The following is a 24,224-nucleotide window of genomic DNA, read 5'->3' as shown; positions in this document are numbered from 1 at the left end:
CACCGCAATCCGTCTCATTAAATCACATGTGTGTGTGTGTAAGTATGTATAGCCTATTATTAGAATATAAATGAAGCAGTTGGAAATATGTATAAATTAGTGCTGTCAAACGATTAATCGCATTACCACTTATTGCAAATAGTGGCAATTATCTGCACCTCAACATTGTAGTAGGACTATATTATAAAACAGTATGCAATAATAACGAATTTGAACGAGTGGAAATGATTTTAATTCTAATTATTAAATGGATGCCACATTAGTTGAACAATAAATCCCTCCCTACACATATACCTTAAGCCTACCTGATACTTTATTTTGAATTTTTATATTATTTCCTTTACTTTTTTATAAAAAATACACTCCTTAACTATATACAGTAATATGAGATTTAAAGAGAGAGAGAGAGAGAGAGAGAGAGAGAGAGAGAGAGAGAGAGAGAGAGAGAGAAAAGATCGGCACAGCACACACACATATATTGCAAACTTTTATTTTTGAATATGGAATTTGGAACATGATTATAATAAGAAGAATTGTTATATTTTAACACACAACCCTTTGAATAAAAGGCAGCTTGCTAAGATAATTGTGTGTAATTATAGATTTAAACAAACCTCTTTTCCTTAGCAAGGTGTGTTAACATACCATTTGTGCTATAAACTTGAATGATGACTCAAAGCGTGTGGTTTTATGAGGAGGTGCATTTTCATTTCTAATCCAGTTTACAATTTTCACCTGGTGGTTGATAAAATGGGCATTAAAAAATTGCTCAGACTTGCGTGAGGAAGCAATATGTAGCATCCAGAATATCAGAGACTTTGGCTTTGGGTCATATACAACATTCAAAACACACTAGCATTTTGGCAACAACTGATATTTCTTAAGAAATCTAATCTAGTGCAATAATCTAGTTTTTCACATGAAATGTGATATTCCATTCCTCCGTCATCTTCAAGTGTGATTAAGAAACCTGTTAGACAGGAGAGACTAGAAATGGTTTTACACTGGTTACACAACACATTGTGATTAAGAGCTGTTTGTGACCGTACTTGTTTCGATAGAGGCACACTGCTGACCTGCCGCTGTCTCTCAGGATAATGATACAGCTCCTCCTTAAACGAGAACAACGTGCATGTCAGGACAGGCGAACCACAACTTAGAGACACCTGCAGATGGTTTCCCTTATTATTCCCTCTCATTCTGTCTTTTAAGAGACAACGAGCAGAACAGAGCTTTTATAAGAGAGCGTATGTATATGTAAACAGTTCATATATACAGTTCATCTTGTTTCATAATTCCCAGGGTACCTCAAAACAGCCCACATTTCTGACTTCTGATTGCTAGAACGGATTCTGTTTAGTGTGTGAGGACCTCGTCCTCTGTTTTGGCTAACTGTGCCCTTCTGTGTTTACATGAAGGGAAAAAATGAAAACGAAAACCTATCATTGTTTATTCACCCTTATGTCATTGGAAACTAAAATCCTCTTATTTATTTTCTTTTTTTCCCCCATGGAATACAAAAGGAGAATATTTGAATTTTCTTTATGCAGCTCTTTTCCATGGAAAGATATGAAATAAAGATTAAATTAAATAAAATTTTATGAAAATTAAAAAAATAATACATGATAAAGAAAATGAAAATGTTGCCTTTGCACCTGGACGTTTTTCTATTACTAAAACTAAAACTGAAATAAAATAAATTTAAGCTTAATATAATAATAATAATAATAATAATAAGAAGAAGAAGAAGAAGAAGAAATAATAATAATGGAAAAGCACACAAAAATTACCAAAACTTAAACTAAAATTAAAATAAAAGCTATATTTAGAAATATTTATGCAGACTTTAATAGTTTATGCATAATACAAACAACAACAACAACAACAACAACAACAACAACAACAAAACACTGTTGCAAAATTGAAAGAAAAAAAATTATATAAAAGTACCATTAATAATCTATATGACTCCCGTGTAATAACTCTATGTGGAAAGATGTAAAGATAAAGGCAAGGTTCACCCAAAAAATGCAAATTCTGTCATTTTCTCACCCTCATCGCATTTCAAAACATTTTATGATTTATTTCTTTTTCCTCTCTGTGGAACACAAAGGGTGTTTGAAGAATGTTTCAGCTGTTTTTAACTATACAATGGAAATTCCAAAAGCTCCAAAAAGAACATACAGGTACAATGAATTAAATATGACTCAACTGCTGTATTAGTTTTCTGCCAAGCTCTATTCTTATAATAAACAGATTCAAATAGAAGCATTCATTCACTCTCAAATCAAAACACTGATCATGGCACGCATACATAGACTACATCAAATATGGTATCGTGAATGTCTGGTAACAGCACATAGGAGAACCCCCCCCCCCCCCCCCCCAAAAAAAAAACAAAAAACAACAGTTTTGAAAATATCTGATGCTTGAGGTTCATACTATTATATCTGATGGAAATCATTCATTAGGTAAATTCTCCTACCATATTAAACAGAGGAAAGAGAGTCATCAGTCAATCAAGTTTGGAATATATTCAGTCAGTCAGTCAAAAACATCAGAATTTTAGTTTTTTAGGTGAACTTTTCCTCTATACTTTGAGAGTGAAGATTTTGCGGGACACATTGATAGCCTGAAAAACGCAAGAACCAAATATCTAAACTAACAGGAGATTGAGAAGGAAAGCGCTAGAATTTTGGGCAGTCTGTTTTTGGTTTCTGAGTTATTGCCTAATTGCATGCAGGGATTGACTCACTCTGAGCTGTTGCGAGGCCAGTCCCTGATCTGAAAAACAAATGCAAAATGGAGTTAACTGCGGTCAAGGTGTGTATGTGTGTGTGAGTTTTTGTGAGCAGGAACAAGGAAACCAAAGGATCAGGGAGAATTATGCATCATAGTATGACATCATTACTCACTGGTTCACTTCTCCAAGTTACGAGAAGCCTTTTCTCGCTTTGCATATTGAGAACCAAGCTCTCTTGTAGATAAACATACCAATACAGTGAGGCAGGAAATGAACCAACCAGCTGTCCTGTTTGAGTGCGTTGCTCAGGGAAGATGGAGGGTAGGCTTTTCTGGTGTTTCACAATGTCAGTAAACACAGTAAATATCAACCAGACAAGTGCACTTGATAAAAAGCTGCTATGAGAGCACTGATCTTACAAATAGGGTCTGAAGTTATGCATACTTGTCATATTTCTGGCACCTGTAGTATGCATACACTAGATACCTTGCATTCTTCAGTACGTTTCGAAAACAAATGTTTATCTCTCTGAAAATGAAAGACAAAGTGTATTGGAACTTATTGTTCGAGTGCAGACTCGAAGTGCGTAGCACAACATAGCAGCCAACGTACAATTCAACACTGTGACTGCTGCGGTGTCAGTCATCACTTTGGTTGTTTTTGTTTCTGGTAAAACTGCCATTCATTCAGACATATGTTCCGACTGATGTTTGTGTGCTTTTGCCAGGACCGAGACGCTTCAAGAGACAGTTCAACCAATAATCTGTCATCATTAAATAATGCTCATGTCACTGCAAACCCACATAACGTGATTTTTTAAAGTGCACTCAAGTATACTTTTTTGACACCTAAAACACTATTTTTTAAAGGGTTAGTTCAGCCGAGAATGAAAATTTGTCCATCTTTTACTCACCCTTGAAGCATCCTAGGTTTACAGTATGTGATTTTCCTCTTTTAGAATTATCCAATCAAAGTTATATTAAAAATGGACCTTGCTCTTCCAAGCCTTTCAATGGGGTAAGCAGGTGTTTGTTGTCAACTGTTCAGAAGATGTAAAATAAAGTATGGATCTATAATAAAACTCATACTCAACTCACTCTTCCGTGTCAGTCTTCGTCATGCATTCACTAGAGTACCACGATGAACGCCTGTGATGCTCCTGACACCGGAGCTGGGGTTCTAACATAGAACCCTGATGAGCTGTGCCTTTTTTGCAAGACTGACAGATTTACTAACAGCTTGCACCAACGCAAAATAATTTGACGTTAAAATAGTACTGTCAGGATTTACTAAAGACTTGCACTGAAGAATTAACGCTGAAAAGGCATGGGCACCGTTATTTTGCACCTGACCTTATTTAATATGTATTTGTAGGAGTTTCCCTTTCAGACACAAAATGTATGGGAGCTAAGTATTAAAATAAATCACGCAATGCGATTTACAAATGTCCGGGCTTGTCAAATTGCCATTATTTAACACCAAAAGAAAAAAGCATGTCGGTAATTTGCGCTGCTCTTGGTAGATTATGCTGGTCATTATGGAAATTATTTGGCTGGGTCTGTGTACTTTAATGTGTGCATTGTTAGTAAACCACATGCAGAAATTTCCCCTCCAATCTGCACTTTTATGGAATTGTGCTCTAACGCTAATTTGCTCTGTTTAGTAAATCTGGCCTTTGGTGTTTTCTTATCACAAAGCCATAGCATCAGGTCCTCTTTGAAACTCTCTCCATTCATTTTAATAGCAAAAATTCTCCTTTTGTGTTCCAATGAAAAAAGAAGGTCACATCGGTCTGGAACAACAACATGTAGTGAGTAAATAATATAAGAATGTTAATTTTGGATGAACTAACCTATTAAAGAATGCAAGTAACTGCAAAGTTTCTATGGGAGCATTAGTCAATGCAAACTCAAAAGATACATTGTGTTTGCCTAGGGATGACATTTTGCATGCGAATGTGTGCACTGCACATTACTCAGCCTGCTGTGCTGTATCAGCCCTTTTAATGCTTTCAAGCTGTGCATCAGTCAGCCATCAGCGATCTCATACTTCACTCCCACTCCTTTAAATCATAAATCTCCACCATCCCTCACCTCAAACCCTCTCCAGATGAACTTTCTGTCAGAGAGAGACTCACCCTAGCAGGTGGAAGCTTATTGTTTTATGATGCCGAAGCCACGTTAGTTACTCTCATCATAGTTTGGCACAGTTAAATAGTGAAAATATGGAATTTAGTGTAGCCCATTCAGTCACTCATTTCTTTTAATGGGTTTTAAAGATTATGACTAAATTCCAGGTATGGATTTCATTCTGTTCCAGCTAATTTGTGATTCTTGAGAAACAACACTATATTAGTAACAGCTGGGTGTGGGTGGGAGCTTCACTAATAGCTGTTGTCATTGAAATAGCATTAGTAATCTTGGTTTGACATCGTCATCTTAAGGAGGGGCTCTTCCTCTTTTCAGATCAGTATCGCTGGAGTGATTTTGATACGGCCCCGGTGGTCAAGAAACGGCCCCTCTTGGCCGGCATTCCAGACATGGTGTGGGAGGAGAGATCAGAATTTGCTTGTTGAAGACAATCATTTTAGATATGCTTGAACTGAGAAGTGGGCAGACAATAAAAAGCATCAACCATTGGAGCAGCTGATGGCAGTGGACAGGCGTGAAGATCATAGCGCGTGGGTGAACCCTTCAGTTCCTCGTAAAGTCCCAGAAGCTTTTCCTGGCTCAACATGCAACACACTTCTGTTTTAATTCAGCTTCATCTACAGCACATCCACATTTTTTCAGATACTAGAGTTTTTGTTTTTCACAAAGGCATCGCCAAACTTCTGGTTTCAGTCTGTGACTTTGTTCCACGGCTGTGACTTAAATACAGAGCAGCGATGAGTTCTTTGAAAAACCGAACTCCAAAGCAAATGTTTTTGAAAGATGCTTTGATCCAACACCACAGAATAAGTTGTATCTGAAGGGAACTGGAAATGCTTTAGTTTCAAGAAAAGCCATTAACAAACATAAAGAAACATGATCAGATCTATACAGTGGTCTTAATCTGGTCAAAGTCTCACATTGCATTAAGGAAATCCCAAACTAGCTCAATGACAGATCAATCCACGAAGCGACAAAAATATCAGTTATAAATATAATTAATATACCAGATAATAAGTAGAATTACTGATTAAAAATATAAAATACAATAAAATATATAATAAATAACTATTTTACATTATATGTATGTGCAATAGGTGTTAATGATTATTGTTGTCAGATAGATGAGGAGATGAGAATCTATATGCAGCCATGATTTTTTTTTTTTTTTTTAATAACCAAAAAGTATGATAAATGTAACAGCTTTACAACTCCCTAGCTCCCAAGATTGTGAATCAGTATATAGCGTAAATGAATCCAGTTCCTGGTAAATACCCTGGCTCACTGCACATTGGGACAGTGATTACTCAATTTCTGGCTACATGACTACATACAATGTCAACGAACAACATTGTAGACTGTCACCGTTGGAATTAATCAAAAACAGGCAGGTCCATCTGACCCTTCACAAAGACCCACCCCACTTTGTCACTGTTGCTTGGTCCAATGAGCCATGCACACCATGTTCTCACACAGTGAAAAATACTGTACATCATGGAGCAAAGAGGAAACTTACAATGCACCGACAGACAGGACAGAGCAAGTTACTTTTGGTATTAAACAAAGCATCTTCCAATTTGTTTTAAACAAATGAATGTGTCCTGACAAATTTCTATAGTGCCTCAGTTTGAGCGAACTGTGAAGCGATCTTCTCTTCTTCTTTACTAGTTATAGCACTAAATAAACACGAGTGACATCAGAAGGTATCTTGTTTAACTATGTAAATATGTCAGTACACACTATTTTTCAAGTTCAAGTCCACTGACATAAATCTACTTCACAGTCCGGTTATTCTGCGTTATGATTGGTCAGATCGCCTGTCAATCAAGCTCTCTGCAAAGGGTCCATCTTTCTTATCTATTATTTTTTATTCTCTTTAACCACATTATTCTGTTACATGTCCTTATAATATTTCAGATAAATAGTAATTATAAATGTTAGCTAAATGTGTAGACTAACTGTCTAGCGATGTGTGTTTATGCTGAAATACAAACAGACACAGGAAAGTTTGTCTTTTAAAATCTTCTATAATGTGACATTATAATTATTGTGTTGGCTTGTGTTTCTTGTTTCACGCTTCAGAAATGTGATGCAATAAGGGAGCATAGTGAGCATCGATGATCCCTATTTTTCTGGTGCACTGTGGGATTTTTCGAGGATCGAAAGTTCCATAGCATTGGAATGATTTCGTGATGGATATTCCCTAATCAGTGCCCTGACTACTGAACTGGGAGCTGATTAAGATGCACCCTAAGACTCAGGAAAATAAAGAATACAAACTATTTTTTATTTTTATAACAGAACTTACAGGTGACCGCTACATAATCACATTGTTATCTTAGCAACGTGCTAATGCTAAACTCCAGCAACCATGTAAAACCATGATTTGGTAACTCTTTTGATTGTCAAACACATATAAATGTTATCCCTAAATAAACTCTTAGACTTGCACAAATGTCTGCATGCTCTTTCTAATCTGGATTTACATGCCTTCTGTAACTGCGTTCCAAGAGCGGATGACTGATAAACACACACATATACAAACGCTGTTTCTGGTGAACAGTGATTTCATTGTGCGCATGTTTCATTCAGAGGAACTGTAAACAAATGATTTAGATCACAACCAGGACTTGGCGCTCTGGGGCTTTGTATTTCCCCCGAAAACTTTCAAGACTGTCAGGATAAGTAAGTCAGCATTACTTATAAAACTTTATGACTTTATTAGAGTCAAAAATCAGTTCAGTTACTGGAATAGTATGTAAAACATTAACCACTGTAAAAATGTTAAGCTGGTTGTTTTCATCGACTACACCATCAGATATGTGCATTCTCCTGGGACATCAACAGATGCACATTGACTTCAGGGTCAAAGGTTATCATAATTTTTTGAGGGGACAGTGCCTTTGTGTAGTCTTTGGATTCGAACAATTGATCTCCTGTTTCAAAGATTGTGTTCTGCGCTGCTTGAGGACTGGCCGTGAGCCTGCTGCTGTTTTACAGGTGGGTGGACACCTGCTTCATTCACTCCTCTCAGAAAAGGGTGATGACAGCTCTCAGTAAATACCTGGCGTTGAGTTGCGATGAGCGTCTGTTTGCTCATAAAAAGACATCAGTGATCTTTGCAATTAAACTTGATCTTGGTCTCACTGTGTGAGATTTCAGAATTGCATTATTTTAAGGGAAGGGGAGGAAGCAGCAAGCAGTATTGCTCAACCAAAGGTCAACTAAATCAAGTTCAAAGATTCACTTCAGCTTTCTGCTTTCGAAATGAAATGTGTTTCATTAACACTGCTCCTTATTTATTTTTGTTCTCTGCTTTTTATTTATTTTTGTCACTGTTTTAAGTGTTTTTTTGGTTTTTAAATTATATTAAGAGGGGAAACAGTAGGCACATCATAAATTTGTTTATATATAATGATGTCTATGTAAATATATATATATATATATATAATTTTTGTCATTTTTTTATTTTATTTTTTTGCTTTTAGTAAATAAAAATGTTAAGAAAATGTCAGACAGTTTTTCAAAGCAGGGTATAGTTTACTATTAAAATTAAAGTAAAATAAAGTTATCAAAAAAAAATCTAAGTATGCATGTAATACTGTTATTAAACAGTGACAAGACACGTTACAGTTAGTTTTAGTTTTAATCATGATAATATTAAATTCATTGATGATGAATTGATTATATTAATCCTCCCTCCCAAAACACAAGTTCGTATAAAATATTAAGCATTTTGTATAAAGTTGAAAACACCCATTTTTCAAATAATAACACTGACAAATCAATCAGAAAGTAAATATTATTTTGAAATAACTATGTTCTGATTTCTGTAAAAATCTCTCACATAAAGCATCTATTAAAATAGGCACTGTATACAATTAACTGTCTTTATTTCCTTGCCTTGTCATATGAATAGTTTTCTCTCACAAGAAGATCATATGATCATATTTGTTCTTATACTCTAAACAACTGGTAGCAATTGACTAGTGTTGATTTCTCTAATAAACAGATTTGTCATTTCATTTGGACTATCACAGTGTTTTACAAGCACCACAGAATAAAGATAAATATTAAGTTTTTGATCCACATTTCAGCATTAGCATAAAATCCCATGGGTGTTGAAAGTAACAGCACTTTTTCATGAAAACGCCATGTACTAAAATAAATATGCAGAGACAGAATCAGTCAGCAGTGAGCAGAGAAAAGACATTCCTTGAGTTCTATAGGTTTTTCTGAATTCTTCAGACCTGATCAGCTTTAGATTAAATACGACCACATTTCTGTATCATTTCATGTCTTGGCAACAGAAACAGAGTTTGTCTTTCTGGTGAAATGGATTGAGTGAATACCCAGAAAACGTTGGCCCAATTGCTGCCAAGCTCTTGCAAAATACTTAATTTGTCCCACAGAAAAACAAGTTGGACTTGCCAAGGCCTGGGCCATTACATATCACTGTGACAAACACATAACCTGCAGAGACAGTACGGGAGAGGTTTTGTCATGAAGGGAACCTGTGCCAAAACAGCCCTGATAAAAAAAAGCCATTTTGAGTTCCCTGCGTACAGTTAAAAGAGCAGAAAATGGCTTCCAAACTGCTCTGTGTGTGTGTAACAGGACAGGCACTGCGTCCAAAACCAAAAGCAGCAGCATGGACTCTCTTCCAAAGGAAATTGGTTTCAGACAAGCTTCGAAGGCACTGCACCATCATGTCTAATGGTCTAAAACAAATTCAAATCAGCTTCGCACACAATATTTTATGACTACAATGCTTAGTTTTCTTCAATATCAAAAATGTACATAAGCAGTCTACCACATGTATGTAGACTTCTCAAGATCGTTCGTTGTACTAATAAAACATAACTTTCAGAACTCAAAACTTCCTCACAACTTACAATCAATTATATATGTGCTTTAGTGTGCTATAGCCAACACATCACAACAGTGTCCAAAAGCTTCAAACATGAGATAACTACATTAAAGTAAAACAATCTATACAACTTTTTAATGTATTATTGAGCGTAAGTGCACTTTATTATACTTTAAGCATACTTATTCTGTTATTGTGAAGCACATTTCAGTGCAAATGATATGATTTTCATATCGCCGATGAGGCACTTAAAACTTTTATTACACTTGAACAGCAACGTTAGCAGCAAAGTTCTGTATCTCTCATGTTTATATATATATGTATATATATATATATATGTGTATATATATATAGCCTACAACAGATATCTTAAAGGCACAGCAGCATAAAACAGCTTGTGGAATTCTAGGAGAGTATAAAATAGTCATATAAAACTAAATCTAACTTCTTGGTTAATGAAAGCATAAATTAATCTGGTTATAAACATTATGAGTGGACCTCAAGGAGAAAAATGAACTAGGAAAATCTAGGATGTGATCCCTTTAAAAATGAAACCCTGAGCAAGTGCCGAGGGAAGTAAGCGGTGCGGACAAGCACTTGGATGCATATGAGATTTTTCTCATTAAGATTTTGTTTCATGCACGCTGTGCTGACAACGTGGAACAGAGTGACCGCAGCAGGTCTGCTCGAGTCCTGCATGATCAGGGAGCGGAGGCCAGCTGGAACAACTTGATGATAGTCGTGGCAGTGGAAATGAGAGTCAAAAAGGCAGTTTGGCCAGTTCATAGGCAGCACTGCCGCAGGCCTCAGCACCGCCCCATGCACACGAAGTCACACTCCTCACACACACTCACGCGCCTACAGACACACGACGTCGTCATGCCCCAAGTCACACACACAGCCGCGAGCGAAAACACACCCGAGCTCAAGCTCGCAAAGATCATCAAACACAAGAAACCCTCCAATTCTAAAGCAAATAGACTGAAAGTTAAAAAGTGGTTTCAATTAGCATTAATTTTAACACATTTGGTCAAATACAGTTATGTTCATTAAGAAAACAAAAAGAGAGAGAGAGCAACTCTTCCAGTCTTGTCAGTGATTGGGGCAGCTTTGTTCAAAACGCAGCGATGAATAGAGTCAAGGCACAATGCCCGCAGGGCTAAAAGAGCTTTACTTCTATTGCAACGTGTGGAGAGGTTTGTCTTTGCAAACACCTGTTGGATTGCATTAATCACCAATGCAAGACCAGACATGAGTGCAGGTGAACTGTGAATAAGAAGAGAGAGAGAGAGAGAGAGAGAGAGAGAGAGAGAGAGAGAGAGACAGCTGACAGGTGCTTCAAAAACAGACGTGTGTTAAAGGAGTGTGACTGACTGGATTCAGGTTGTTTTTTTAAAACTTGGCTGAAACTTGGTAGCTTGTAGTTAGTAGTGATGATGCACATAGTAAAAACTAAATCAGAATGTGATAATAGTTGCTCTCAAAACAGTGTAACTTTACCCGTACTGAGCTTTTTTTTGTTTCAGCGAACTCCAGTGTAGTGTGTCAAAACAATGCATTGTTGTTTATGTTCTGCTGTAGAGAGCACAAAGACGTTCACACATGCAGTGATTTAGCAAAAAAGCACTGTGAGTGTTTGCTTTATATGATTTGTCTTTGCCCACATACGTTGTGTGGGGAAAACAGTGTCAGAAATTGTTATGATGCATTATACACTGCTGCAATTTATAATACAGGCACTTCTGTCCATCTAGACGTTTGCACTGGAAAAGCTGTTTTGTTTTGTGAAAATGGAAGGATTTGTTAGTTTTACTGGCAATACATTTCACTTATGATCATATTTTCAAAAAACTATAACTCCGGTAACATTAGTGCATCCAGCAGCATCAACGTCCATTACCACCAACAATAAAGGCACTACCAAAATAAGAGCGATCGCACAAAATGCATGTTATTTCTTATTTAGTACTGACCCAAGTAAGATATTTCACCTAAAAGATGTTTACATATAAGTCCACAAGAGAAAATAATAGTTGAATTTATAAAAAGTACCTGAACAGTTAAACTGCCTGCTCAATCATCAGTGAATGTTTGAACCTTCTGTAATAGTTGCATATGAGTCCCTCTGTTGTCCTCAGTGTGAAAAGAGGGATCTCAAAATCATACAGTCACTGCTGGAAAGGGTTCAAATACACACAGATGCTGGAAAACCAAAGATATTTGTGGGACCTGAAGGAATTTTCTGACGAACGGCAGACAGTTTCACTGTTCAGGACAAACCAGGGAATTTATGAACAACTATCTAAACTAGATAACTAAACAACAACAAACAGCTGTGGATCATTCAGGTAAAAACACAGTATTAAGAATCACGGGTATGTAAACTTTTGAATGGGGTCATTTTAATAAATTCAGCTATTTTTTTCTCTTGTGTACTATATGTGAAAACTTTTGACCTCAGTTATGTGCTCCATATTATTTAAACTAAATGACATGGCTCAAGTTCCTCGTTCAATGAAAGTCAGTGTCTCTTTCATCAGTTTTAACATCAGTAATACCACACCTCAAGAAGTCACATGATTTGAGGGATCATTCATGTTTGTGGCATAAAGTCGGGAGTTTCTTCATGTCCTTTAGTAATAGTGTAACAATGCGCAAAAGTAATAGTAAGTTATTGCATTTACCAACATTAAAATGACGAGAGGCTCTGTAAGTGTGCTGGTATTTAGGTCTCTAGGTGATGTCTTTCTTGTAAAAACTTGTAAAACATCACATGCGCAGCACTAAGCTGCTTTCTGCTCCCGCCATCTCAAGCGTATGATCAAAATCCCAGGACATGTCTCCAAACAAAGCCTATAATTCAAGCTCGCCAACTTACTAGAAACTCAGCCTACATTTATTGCGCTCTCTGTCTTTCTCTCTTGCCCTGCAAGCCACTCTTATAGAATATATATATATATATATATATATATATATATATATATATACATATATATATATATATATATATATATATATATATATATATATATATATATATATATATATATATATATATATATATATATATATATATATTTTTTTTTTTTTTTTTTCTCTTCTTGTCAAGAGGAAAGTATTCCGCATAGATCCTTAGATTTATTTTCCATAAGATTTAAGGAGACGAGAAAAGAAAATCTCAGGTGTGTAAGAAAACCATGATGACACCTGCAGGCAGGATTACTCCGCCAGCAGAACAGTGTTCCAGACCACTCTCTGGGATAAGATCAATCCTCTTGTGTGCCTGCTTTCTGTTAAAGTTGTTTAAAGGAGTTAAAACACAGAAAAGTGGATTGCACTTGTTCTTTTGACATAAAATATATTGTTGTACTATGTAACTTTAAGAGCTCAAAAGTCCACCTAGACTTTTACAGAAGAGGGTTCATTCAGAAATCTCATTCAGAAATCAATTAGATTACATATTAACATACTGTATGACCACCCACATTTACAAACAAACTCGTGATCAACCAAGTAAGGTAATAAGGAGAAAGCAGTCTCAAACAACAGAGGAAGTAATGATAAGAGTAAAATCTGTCAAACCCTGTGTTGTTTCTAGTTGTGTGTAGCACCTGCGGCTCTGCACATCTGCATGGATAAGCAGACCAAATGATATGAAAATAAGATCTAACATATTTTGACATTCAAAAACAACGACAACATCACATTTAATAATTTCTGCTGGTACAAAGAGACTGTTTATTGAAACATGTGGCAATGTCAATTGTATTGCACTTTATCAAACTGTTTCGAACTCCCCGAAACAAGTTAGTTTTGGCCTTATTCTGTTAAAAAGGACATCGCACCAGTTTGTTCTTTTGTTCGGTTTTGAAGTATACTGCAAAACAGCAGATGATGGTCTGAACACAACAAAGATACAAAGATATGTGACAAAATAAAGAAAATAGACTTAAAAAAAAAAAAAACTTTTAGTTTTTGGCACTTACAATCCGTATTCAGCACGTCACAGTATTTAAATTACTGAAAGTGGTGTTCTTTCTTAATTTAAAACTTTGTACATTGCATTTGGTCGCTTATTTTTGCCTGTATGTATGCATGGTAATAGCTATTAGCATGGTTTATACTGAATTTTTATATTATCATAATTTTACATTGATCAAATAAATTCCTCAATGCATAAAAAATATAAATAAATAAATAAATAAAAACTCATGTGACTTTTTCTCATGTTTGGAATACATCACCTAGCCACCAATCACATCGAATATTAATAATTTTGATACTTTTGAGCCAAAGTCTGTCACAACTGTATCTTGTGATTGCATTCCCAAACATCGGCCAACCGAAAGCAAGGTAACATGAAAATATTTAGAAAACAAACAAACAAACAAACAAACAAATAAATAAATGAAAGGTTTGCAGAAACTTTAATTTTTATTGATATATTGCCCCAGTTTCACAGAAAGTGACAATTTAGTTTTTGATTTATAGAAATGTTTTATGCATGATAATTTATTTATATATTTGTTTTATTACATTTGCAACTTTGGATAAAAACATAGCTACTGTATTTGTACATTAGTACAAACCTGGTAAAATAACTGGTGTACATTGGCATCTCAAGGTGTATGTTTCTATAAGTGACATACGTCATGTGTAAACTACAAATTTGCATCAGTGGTTTTATAAAGAACATCTAACAAACATGGAATCTAAAGGTTCTTTACTGTGATACAAATATTAAAATGTTCTTTACAACAAGAAAAAATGTTACTACTGAAAGGTTCTTTGAGAAATCCAAATTATACTTTGATGGTCCTGGAACCTTTTTTTTATTGTATTGTTACAGTAGATAGATGATTAATAACTGATGACAAAGATCACAGACCTGGTAATGTTTAACTCAGCTTGTTTAACGTCCTTCCAGGATGAAAAAACCTTGGTTTATTTGGGCTAGGTAACACTTATTGAATTCTTTCCGATCATTCATCACCGGTGTCCCTGTCTCTTCGTCTTTCACTGCAGACAGATATACTGATGCTGAGCACTGGACATGCAGAGACAAGGGTTGTGTTGTTTTGAAGTCTGTCCACCAGCAGGTGAAGGAGACAAAGAAGAGTCGTAGCATTCATCCTCATGTCTGAGTGAAGAATAACCACGCGGTGTGTTGACAGAGGTGAGAGGGATGAGGTCAAAGGTCACACCTGCTGATAATTCAGCTGTCTGAACAGACAATTCTCCCACATGGATGTACCTTATTGAAACCGACAAAGATGGGCTGAAAATAAATCAAAACAACATCTGTTTTTCTTTGAGATGTTCTTAAAACCCTTAAATAATAAATAATAAACTAATAAAGTGCAACTTTCCATATGCAGTTTGCATAGTTAGGATTGAGCAAAACAAATCGGGGAAAAAAAGTATAAAGTCAAAAGGTCAAAGGTTGGAGGAAGTTATCAGTTTGCACTGGTTGATAAGTTGCATTATGCACTTACCCTCTCAAAAGAGAAAAAGGCCATTCATAGATTTCACTGTTTGAATTTAAGGACATTTTAGTTTATTTATATCAATTATGCTCCTGGTACTGCAGTAGCTATTCATGAACTTATTGCCCAGGGCTGTGTTTCCATTGTATGCTCATACACTCTTGAAAAAAAAAAAAGCTTTTTCATGGGCATCTATAGTTCCATAACGAATAATTGCATTCATGGAATCTTTCCATTCCATTAAAAAGCTTCCTTATATTGGGAAAAGTTATTTAGCTTATGAAAATGTTTTCCAAATTGAGAAAATATGGTTCTTTTTAAGAACTGTTCGCTGAAAATTTATTTAGGAGGAAGTCCTTCTAAGTCAAGAAACCCCCCCCCCCTTTTATGTTTTTTTATGATCTACTTCTTTTGATGCATTTAGGAAATTCAGTCCAGAACTACATCAATAAACTGATATTTTACAATGTGTAAACAGAATGGAATCATTAAAGTGACCAATCAAACACACAGGCAGTAGTATGGACGTGATATTTGCGAATTGTTGGGAGGATGTTGTGCTTCCTGTTTGAATCGACTTTTGACCCAGTCCATCCTTTCTACCTGGAGCCAGACCACGTCTCCACTTTTCCTCTCTTCTCTTTTCTCACTACTGTAGTTCCATCCAACAAACATAACTGTTGCCTTAGTGCTGCATGACTGACTTGCCAGCTAAGACCTTTCTCCTGAGCTCCACTGCATAAAATCTGCTATTCTCTGCACCCACGGTCTCTCATCTGCTCTAATGTGGGTTGACGCCCCCCACTTTGAAGTTCATGGGTGCTGTGAATCTGAGCCCACCCAACAAAAGCAGGCTGATCCGCGACTGATGCTTCAGCAGACCTACTTATGCTGTCATAGGATTGGAAAATGGTAAGGCCTTTTTTCCTAAGAAGCTTTCACGCTAGAGCTTCTCCTGCAGACCTGAGACAGTTTGACATCAGAATCAAAGGTTTATTTCATTGGTGTCAAAGCAATATGTTTTAGAAACTGTTTTAGATCACACCAAATATGTATCCTTCAGCAGCTTGCATTCTTTACATTTCTTGCAATGCATCCATGGTAGAGAGATGCAATGTGCATGTTAATCCAGTGGGAATAATTATATGGATAAGTAATTATATGAACCTGTTCATAAAATCTGAGTAGCAGACCCAAAGAGTATGAACATCCTGAGATGCATCCATTTTCATTCAGGTCCATTACGTTACCATCAGTGGCAAGAGTAATCATTTCTGTTAATATGTTCTTTATTCCAAAGAAACCCTGGCTTTCTCTAAAACCATTAGAAATCACTCATTCGTGTCTTTACATTCGACTTGCAACTTAGCTGAGAATTAGCTTTAAAGTTTTGTTTATTTTGAAAGCCAAAGCTGCTCTTTTCTGTAAAAATCCATAGTGATCTCTGGAAGTGTTGGGTATAGTTACTTTGGAAAGTAGTTAGTTAAGTTACAACGTTACCATCAATTAAAAGTAATCAGTTATGATACAGCGTTACCTATTCATAAAAGTAACGCGTTAGAGTACTCATGCGTTACCAAAAATTAAAAGCCATTTGCAGTGGCTCACACATGACAGACACAGCCCCCGGCCCCTTTAAATGCACCTAGAAGTCGTGACTCCCGACAATGAATAACGTCAGTCATCCGACTAAATTAACACTGCAGGATAACAATAATAGGAAAGACAGTCAGCAATCGGCTATTCCACATGGCGTTTTATTTATTTATTATCACAGAACATATTATTAATCAAAATTCGCACTTACCCAGCCCGGGTAGCCTAGGCTACTGTATATTATGAGCACCACAAGATAACTCCTGATTTTTCTTTAACTTGACATAATTCAGTTATCAAAGTACAATTATGCTTACTTGTAAACACAACCTTAAACAGGCTTGCAGATTTAAATCCATTTAGAAATGATGAACAACCAGCCAGCCAATGATCTAACAGAAATTAACAGCTGCCTTTCAAAAAAAAAATGATAACAAACCGAATTAAATCCTTCACTGCCACACAGGCAAATGACAAATCGCTTAATAGGTGAACTCATTATTATTAAAGTGTCACTCACAGTCACAAGCCTAAATTCCCTGTAACACAGTCCTCTTACATTTACTCTTCAAAGTATTGATTTAAACCTAGGACTACTGTCTGACAAAAAGCAGGCTGCAGTCGGGATTTTCCTTTCCTTAAAATAACGGATTACTTTTTTTTTTTTTAAATAACGAAGTTACTGATTACTTACGCACGAAACTAACGCGTTAAGTTACACATTTCAGGAAAAAAGTAATTAGAGTATTCTAACGCGTTACTTTGTAACGCGTTACCCACAACACTGATCTCTGGCTATCAAGGTCTATTTTGCTTGTTATTATTATAATAATTATAATCACATATCATAGTCCCCAGTGACCCAGAACTGCCAGTAACAAGTCTAGGATCACATATAATTTTTTACAACATTCAGAGTTGTTTTGACAACTGTAAATTTGAGTAAAGATGACGTTTCAATGTACAGTCATGTTCTTCACTGTATAAGAGTTCCAACAATAGCTATGTTTATGGACTGTACTTCTTTCTCAGTCTCGTTTTTGTCAAATTTGACTCAGTGCTGTCTCCTTACTAAGGTCTAAAGCGTCTATATGATGCTGTGGGCCTATAAAACTGTGGTTTTACAATTTCCTCCAGGACACAGGCACTGCTTGTTGGTGATGGAACATTGGGATGTGGTTGGCATGAAGTGGGACGGGATGGGCGATTGAAAGGCCTATTCATACCACTTACCACTGACCTACAGTTGAGGTCTGTTTAGCTAAAGCTCAGTGAAAGACGGAATGTCAAAAAGAGAGAGGGGCAAAGAGCAAGAGACGCATGTTCTATTGATAGGTGCTCTCTGGATCAACATTTCATTCCATTAATCTGGCTATTCTTCAGCCTGACACAATGATGTGAGCATATTTAACTCTGCAAAACAAAACAAATGTCTGGGAAACTTATCAGGCCTGAAAGACATGCATTCTCCCGTCTCCCCAATCTCTGACCTCTCTCTCTTTCCCCGGAAACGTTAGGATATGCAAAACTGCCACCCTCGTGATTTGCATGTGGTTAGAGGCCATGAGGTTGCGGGCAGAAGACTCTTTGTTGTGTGACGGCGCTGGAATGTGTCTGTGTTCACGGTGCTAATACGTCTGCACGAGGAAACAAGACAAGTTCCAACAGTCTGCCCCTTAAGGTCCTTCACTGGCTTCACCATGTGTTTGTTTTGAGAACGCTGAATGAAACCATGCATGCTTGATGACACAGCCCAGGCATAATGCCGTCTCTCCTCCAGCACCTAGAGGATTACTTTGTTTCTTTATTCACCCCTCCACCTATCACATATGGTACAGTAGGCGCGAAGGGTTCATCCACCAACCGCTTCCATCCCAGCACCCTCAGGCCCACACAGATGAAGAAAATAGAGGTGTGGAAAACGCAGCTTTTCTGCTGATCTGTTCCAGGGACCATTCGGCTCAGTTCTGCGGCCTAAACAAGCTTGCTGTCAAGTGTTGGAAAATTTTCGGGGCTAAAATCAGAGAAGCTGATATAGCGCCATCTTGCCAACTGGTACATGGCTGCAAAAGGGCTTAGAGAAGAAAATGACGGAAAGAAGGAACTGGGGAAGGGAAGCGGGATCGGTAGTTTTAATTTGGTGACTATTCATTTGGGCCTCAATCATTCTCTTAGACCAGCAGATATCAAGACCTTCTAAGATCTGCCAAAATGTTCCCTTAACAAGCACTTCATCTCCATTACCCAATTACGGTGTCTCAGGGCAATTTGAGTCAGCGTAGCTCAAGGTAAAACATATAATTTAAATATAAGTCATTCATATCTGCTGAATGAGTCTTGGCATGGCTCTGACTGGCAGAAGTTGTTCTTATGAATAAGAATGGGTTTTGAAGAACGAAGCGCTGGGTTTATTCCCATGAATCACTCCCTTCCTAAAACCGGGCAACTCGTACCAATGAGCAGTTACATTAATTTTACCAAAGGCCATTTAGATGTGGAACCTTGAGCGAGCTTTGCATATGAAAATGAAGGGCAGTCTTTAGCAGCTGGGTTGTAGTAGTGTTGCCAGGGGCTCATCTGGACTACTGTTAAACTATGATGTTTTGCTTCAGAGCTTCTCCGTGACACATTATTACCTGATCGCCTCTTTGCATATGTGAACGGATGCGAACGTGGATATATCATCCTGCAATAAACCAAAGAATTACCTCAGCGCACAAAAACTCAGCATGTTCCATTCACTACATCTGGTTCACTTTAGCTCCAGCATCCCAAGGAGCTTTCACCTCCAAAAGTGTCCACACACACAGCCTATTAGGTTTGTGTGTGTGCAGGGGGCTGTGTCGCAATAGCTTACGTTGAATTCGCTCAACTTAAGGTTTTATGTCTAATGTTTTATTTATCAATAACTTCACCATGTTATGCTTGAAAGAGCCAATCCGTATTCACAGGAAGATCCAAAAGGGAATAGGAACGTCCTGCTCCACTTTGTCGGACCTCATCATCTCGTCTCCCTTTCTAGCTCCTCCATATGGAGTTGTGGTTTGTGATCCAAGCTTGCAATAAAAGAGGAACTGATGATGCATTTTCTTGAATTGTTTTCTACAGAAGTGCAGCTGGAACTTTTTGGGAGGCATTTTTAGCTCCGAAATGCAAAGTGCAGAGTAACCGGTCATGATATGAGGCCCTCACGGCAATTACGCGATGAGGGGACATTGCTGGAAGAAACCGGTTTATAAAGGTGCGCATATCTGGCAGCAATTGGGATGGATAGAGGGGGAGAGAGAGGAACAGAGCAGAGGAAAAACAGGAAAGGAATGCATATGGTGTTTATAGTCATACTCGGTTAAGACTGTCAAAGCCAAAGTGTATATCTTCAATTCCAAGCAGGAGAAAGTGTAAAGAGATGCCAAACCCTCCCTGAATGCCAGAACTGTGTGTACTCCACGTCAGTCTAGAAGGAGCCCCTCCAAACACATGAAAAACATTGAGGTTTACCTCTGTACCTTTAAAGGAGTCCCATAGGCAGACTGGTCCCTCTCTAATAAAACTGCACTCTGTACCATTTCCCTGAACTGAACAACGATTTCTTTGTTCCTCTGGTAATACGAAGAAAAAAATGCCAGTAATTCTGTTCCATGCTGTAAATCACTCCAAGCAGATGGGTCACAGTTATGGGTGCACTTTATTATCGCTTGGGCTTATGGGATATCAGTCCCTGAGGCTCTTACAATTTTGGGAAGCCAAGGTCTGTGCTGGGTGGACAGTAGCTGGGCTGCTTCCTAGATTACATCAAGTTTCTATTTCAATTCATTGCTCAATATGGTCCACAGATAAATCTAAACCTGTCTCTGTGTAAATCTCAAGAATTTTACAGCAGTACAGATTGCATGTGATAAAACACAGACACTTTATATCAATGTGTTAATACAAGCCTGACTGTAAACAGCAAAGGTAGGGTTGATTGTTCCCGAACACAATCAGATTGTTGTACACGACACATTGTTTCACCGAGAATATCCTATTTAGAAAAGAAGGACCAGTCTGATTAATATGCAATGCAAACAATTAACTTTCAGAAACTGGATTTACCACAATAACAGATCAAAGTAATAGTTAATTCAAATAACTGCACAGAAGTCTCCACAAACAGTGCTACCGGCAAAACAAAATGAGTGGAAAATGACTGTGGTCAGAATTTCCTTCCTTCTGAAAGTAATAGGTTACCAATCATTTCATGGACTTAATACATAAACCAAAGCAAATGATCTGGTTGTGCATAAGATTATCATTAACGTTTTACTGACAGACTCAAACAAGATCTTCCAAAAAAAAAAAAAAAACATTAAAACCTTCCGGTGTCCGGTTTTTCCTCAGAAGAACTCATTGTGGTGCTACCTTAAAGAGATTCAAGCTAGTGATTTTGGAAAGCTTCTGTCATAATTGTGTGTAATCAATCAGACGGAATTAATCTGAGGCTGATTGCATTGATCAATATATTGTCATTGGATGGAATTGTGATCATGAAGAATTGTGTGTTTGAACAATGGAAACATTCACATTTTCCTTGCCGATTTTGGATGAAAATCTGCATGATGGGTTTAAACATCAGACTGTACTTGACTTGATGTCTACATGCATAATCAAATTTGCCATAATATTTAATAATGCATGTGTGCATGTCAGTTGTGGAAATCTGCTGATCGTATTACAGCACAGATTCCATGTTCCATGTTGATTTGGCTACAGCTACTATTTCTATCTCAACTGAAGAGTGTGGTTCAGTAATATTATCTGAGCTCAGTTTTTAGGCCTCCACAAAGATTTCAGCAAACACAACAGACCATTGCCACACTGGTCACTTGACAACCAATCAAAAGAAAAAGACAATAAAATACCTACAAGCAAATCTGTGTTTCTGTGGGAGTACAAAAACAAATCTGAGGCCAAAAATACAGACAGACAGTGGGAGGAGAGGCACTCGGAGAGAAAAGAGGCGGGAAAGCAAACTTAATTTTAGCTGTATGTGATGCTGTAATCCAATCTCCACAGCAACTCTTTGTGTGCTGTGGAATAAGACTGTGGGCTTTGGCACTCGCTGATTCCTTCCCTTGATAAAACTTCCACTTTCCACCCCCATAAGATGACTCTTTATACCAAAAAGAATGGGAAAAATAGAAAAAGAACAAAGGAGACTGAGGAATTGGAGGAGTTTTAGATGACAAATAGAATTCAGGGCAAGAGATTTGATGATTTGGGGAGAAAAATTGATGTTAGCAAAACAGGGAAAGAAAGCAATAGACTTAAAGAAAAAGAGGCAGCAAAAAGGGGAAAGTGTGTGAGGCAGAGGGGTGAACTGAAGTGCAAACAGAGCTGGGTGAGAGGAAAAGGACATTCCTGGGCCAGCTGTGGCTTAAACGGGATTTCATACTGGATCTGTCAAAAGAAAATTGAGAATAAAACGCAGAGCTATTTTGGTATTTGCTGAAAGACCAAAATCTCCTCAGATGGAACTTAGATAGAAATTGTGATTTCAATAATGGTGATTCCAAACTACTCCAGTGAGGTATTGCCGACAGAGACAGAGCACAGACAGAGTCAGTTGACCTCTGACTGCAGCACCGCCGTTCACGCCAGCTTAATGTCATCAGGGGGGCGACTCGGGGGCCAAGGAGGCAACCGAGGAAATGAGTAGCTATACTGTCCGTCCCCAGAGACAGGTGCTGAAGTGTTTAATAAATAAATGACTTGAGCGAGAGAGACTGAAAGGAATAGAGTCTGAAGTTGACACTCATTGTTAACACTGAATATGCTGCCAGTCATAACATAACTACTGTTCCACCGAGGAGCGATTGTTCCTTACTAACTATAGATCTCTCAGGGAAGCTTTACTATTGGCCGGGATATGATCACTTGTCCTTAGCTGACTTTGGTAGCAAAATACAAGGAGGGTTATAACATATGCAGAAAGCTATCTGTCAGTATTCATTTAAATGGCAGTTGCTTGGCTGGTGCAAACCCACTAGAAGACCATCTCTGATGTCATCATGACATTTACACAGTCCTAAATGCTTCACTAGTGACTATCATGAGTGATGGAGTCAAAATCTACAAATGGGAAGTCCATGTTTTATTTTATACATAAAAAGCCCTCAAACTAATAAATAGGTAAAGTCACTTCTACAACTTCTATGATATAATGTTCCTGTGGCTAAAGTGGTAGAGCATTGCGTTAGCAGCGCGATGTTGTGGTTTCGATTCCCACGGAACACATACAGTATAAGGTAAAAACTGTTAGCTTGAATGCACTGTAAGTTGCTTTGGATAAAAGCGTCTGCTAAATGCAGAAGTTTATAATGATCTAATTATTTGTTATTTAGATGTTGCTCTCAAATGTTCCTCTATCTGACACAGCTCTGTTGAAAAAAAGCACAAAAGCCAAAAAATAAAAAATAAAAAATAAAAACCCCCGGAATATGCTAGCCCTTATGAAACAAAAATATATTGCAGTATATTGGAAAATATCATGTAATATATTAGGCATATATTCTTATATATATTAAGTTTTTTCCAATATATTGCAATATATTGAAAGCGGCAATCATATAATATAATATATAAAAATTATTATTATTTTTTTTATCGAAACTCTATAAAACATGCTGTATCCACCTTATTCCTCCCTACAAAACAATAGATTTCAGTTTCCTGCAGGAAATAACACCAGAAACTATAAACTCCATATGTATGGATTTGCTGAAGTAGTAAACTTGCTCAGTAACTCACCTGGTACAAGAGTGTACTTGTGTTACGTAGAGTGAAACATGAATCAACATAAAACAACTCAAAGACTTGTAGAAGCAATCCATATGGCATGGTTGCTACAGCAAATGTATTTTAATCTCATGTTTGCTTTTGCTAACACTGTCGGTTGGTTTATTGTAACTGGTTGTTTATTTTCAAATGTGACGGAGCATTTAGCAGTACTCAATGGAAATTTCATTCCTGAACTGTTGAGATACATAGAAAATCCAGCATAATAAAATGCTAGCAGTTTTATGTCAATCTCTTTCAGTTAAAAATAAACACACTTTTAGTAACACTCACTGGATGAAATTTCACTTTGAAAGTGTAGCAAAATCTGTAATGTAATAATTTTGCTAAAACGTCACCACAGACACATTTTTACAGTGAGGCTGGCTGAGATTTGGGGGATTGTTGGGGCTTCTGGAAACTTATTGTTACAATCTAAATGAAAACCTTGATGTACAAATGGAGAAAGACAAAACTGCTCACTAATTTCAAGCTAGCTCGCTGTATAGTATCAGAAATGCCTTCCAAAATGTAAACAAGTGTGTCTTTGTATTCATCGGGTGACA

This window comes from Carassius gibelio, chromosome B3, assembly GCF_023724105.1.
Source record: "Carassius gibelio isolate Cgi1373 ecotype wild population from Czech Republic chromosome B3, carGib1.2-hapl.c, whole genome shotgun sequence".
Taxonomy (NCBI): Eukaryota; Metazoa; Chordata; class Actinopteri; order Cypriniformes; family Cyprinidae; genus Carassius; species Carassius gibelio.
This window is presented reverse-complemented; position numbering follows the sequence as displayed.